Raw genomic sequence first — 3141 nt, 5'->3', positions numbered from 1 at the left:
TGCAATCCTGAAATGTTTTAATCCTGGTTCAACCTTCTGAGAAGTGCTGCATAAATTAAGTTTATTATTATTATTTAAGTGAAAATGGCCGTTGTATGTAGCTGTAGAATGATCCTGTGTGGAGTTCTCTCTCCTGATTGGATAAACAGGATAGCAGATATTCTGTTTACTCCAGAAAGGATGGACTGACTGACAGATTGTAGAGCTATTTAAGACTTATTTTAAAAAACGAACATTTCCCAATCTGTTGGTCGAGATTCCCACTAGGGGTCACCAAAGCTTCTCGTTCATTATAAGGGCTGTAAGAAAACTTTAAACACAGACACAGTCGACCTGGTAGAAAACTATAATACTGCTTACACAATCATATAGTAGATAATATAACCAGAGTGGTCGGGACCCTTCAAGGTTTTTACAGGCGGTATTGCTGCTCAATAAATGATCAGAATATTCAGGGTTTTGGGTAACGAGCTTTATTTCATTACAAACCTTGTTTACATCAAAAGTCAGGGAACAACAAACCTCAGAGTAACAGAACAGCTACCAACGCTTCAGTACAAATCCCTAAAAGTAATAGTTGTAATAAATATTAAGAACAATAACAGACGGCAGAGTTACAGTTAGTATATAGAGAATAAAATGTTAGTGTATATAGAGAATAAAACGTTAGTGTATATAGAGAATAAAAGAACCAAATATTTGACTTTGTGTGAACCACAGTTCCAGTCGGTTTTTGTTTAACGGGGAAGTTTTAAGGAAATTCTTTTAAGAGCTCTGGGAGCTGTTCTTCAGTCCTCCAGCAGGGGGTCGAAACCACGTCAACGTCAGCAGGATGGGCAACATGGCCGCCTCTCAGTCTGTCTCTGACACTCAGTGATAGTTAAAGACACTGAGGACCTCGGACCAGAAACCGAGCTCAACCGACAACCCTGCTGGCAGCTTTCAGAAACTAGCTGAAGAAACGCTGTGTTTCTTTAACATGGAGGTGTTTGTGTCTGTCTCTGAGCTGACGAGAGAGAGAGAGAGAGAGAGAGAGAGAGAGAGAGAGAGAGGGAGGAGGGAGGGAGGGAGGAGGAGAGAGGGGAGAGAGAGGGAGAGAGAGAGAGAGAGAGGGAGAAAGAGAGGGAGGGAGGGAGAGAGAGGGAGAGAGAGGGAGAGAGAGGGAGGGAGGAGAGAGGGAGAGAGAGGGAGAGAGAGAGAGAGAGGGAGGTTTACAGCTGAACGACAGCAGTTACTCACGAGACTGAAACCACTGTACAGGTAGCATGCCACAACTCCACAACGAGCATGCTGCTGAGGAACAGAGAGCGCTGACAGCTCCACTCAAACTAAACCGCGTACAGAAAGAGAAAAGAAACGCACAAGGTCACTTTCAGGATCTCCTTTAAAGGAGGAGGAAGCAAATATTCACCTTAAATCATCATCATTTGTTTAAATCAACGACCCTGCGGAGCCTGGAATACCCGACAAAGACCTGCTCACTCCTCCCATAGGATCAACCTCACAGTCCTGTTTAAACACGAGCAGAACAGTCTCACACTCTCAGATATTCACTATAATGTGACTAATATTCAAAAAGAAATGAGATCAAATCTTAAGAAACTCTTAAACATGTTCAGTCCCAGTTCGAGCCTCATGTATTAACATTACAGTCGAGTTACAGAGCTACCCACGGGACAACACGGAGACTTCTTCTCACAACTATCCTGAGCCAAATAACAGAAATTCACTATTTTATCCCAAATAATCAAAATGTACTTCATACTGTTAAAACAGCATTAAAACATAGTGGAGTGGCCACATCAGGTTGAAGTGTTTGTGTGGAGCCTTCAGCCACAGTGACAGGCTGAGTAATGTAATGATTACACAGATGTGGACTCTTATTAAATAAATCAGACTGTACTTTAGTGAGCTAGAAAGCTCTCTCGTGAGGATATTCACGATTATCCCGACAACGACAGAACTAAACTTTACTTTCTCTGAAAAATGTAAAAGTTATCAACATAATCTATTAAAGTATTCAGGAATCCTCAAAGCCTCCTAAAGTCTGGATGTCTGCTGCACAATAAACATATTTTTTTAAGCCACTTTCTGTCTGACACATCTCATTGGTCTATTTCTGTAACACTAAATGTAAACAGCTTTATTCGTATATAAATTTTAAGTAACATCAAGACAAATACAAGTAATAAAACGGTTTTAACTTTGGTCCACGTTCTACAAACTGACAAGGAGATTGACATTTCCAGCTTCTGTCTTAGTTTGGAATAGTGAAGTTGAGCGGATGAGATATTTTTGTAATCAAACAGGATTCAGTGCCTTCTGGGGTTTTTATTTTTCACAATAAACACACTGACATGCTTATCTCTGTGGCTCCAGTGTTCATACGTCAAGGCTGATGTGTAAAGTGCTGACAGTGAAGCAGCGACTGAAGACGGACAGATTACACGAACTACAGCGCTTTCTGTCAGTTTACAACCCTGATGTTTGGTTACATGTTATTTGTATTTGTTTTATGGATATTTTGATATTGTTTTGCTGTTGTTAACCAGTTCTTCCTTCAAATTCTCCTATTAAATAGCAGATCTTTTGTCAGGCACTCCAGGGTCGTTTCCCACGTGCACCTACATTTTAACTGAAATATTCCCTTAAAGTTACTGTAATCTTATGGGTAGGAAAAGAGTTCATAATTTCAGAAACGAGCTTCATAGCGACCGACACCACCACCACCGTCACCAACAGTCAGAACAAAAGAATAATGATTATAATAAGAGCGTAATAATGAAAAGAAGAAGAGATCAGGACCAAACTAAAGGAAGAGAAATGATGACCTGGTCTGTATATAAAGAACCAGCTGAACTCCATGTACAGTTACATCTACAGTCACCACGGCAACCGCGTGGCTCCAGGGGGGAGGAGGAGGGAGTGCAAGTACAAACCAACATCTGCATCCTAAAGAGTACAGGACAGTCGAGCCAACATGGCTGCCGCTGACAGCGGTAAGATCTGAAGGTATTTAAGGTTCCTGACGACTCTACTTTATATGGTGTTACATGAGACAACGTAGAACTGTTTATCTGCGTCCCGAATGCACACAGCGTCTGAGGAGGAGAGGAGCAGAAGGAGAGGAGGAAAGAGAGA

The 3141-nt window shown here is 41.4% G+C and overlaps 1 protein-coding gene across 3 annotated transcripts in view; it reads right to left on the bottom strand.

Moving 5' to 3' along the window:
- Positions 1-1210: 1210 nt before the first annotated feature.
- Positions 1211-3141, bottom strand: part of LOC127377155 (protein NDRG3) — a 16779-nt gene continuing 14848 nt past the window's right edge. For all 3 annotated transcript variants that reach the window (XM_051424819.1, XM_051424818.1, XM_051424820.1), the window contains one exon: positions 1211-3141. This exon is cut by the window's right edge and continues 193 nt beyond it. The gene's annotated coding sequence lies outside the window, so the exon portion shown is untranslated.

Source organism: Dicentrarchus labrax, unplaced genomic scaffold, assembly GCF_905237075.1.
Source record: "Dicentrarchus labrax unplaced genomic scaffold, dlabrax2021, whole genome shotgun sequence".
NCBI classification, from domain to species: domain Eukaryota; kingdom Metazoa; phylum Chordata; class Actinopteri; family Moronidae; genus Dicentrarchus; species Dicentrarchus labrax.
Note: the sequence above shows the minus strand (reverse complement) of the source record. Positions and strands in the feature narration are given on the sequence as shown.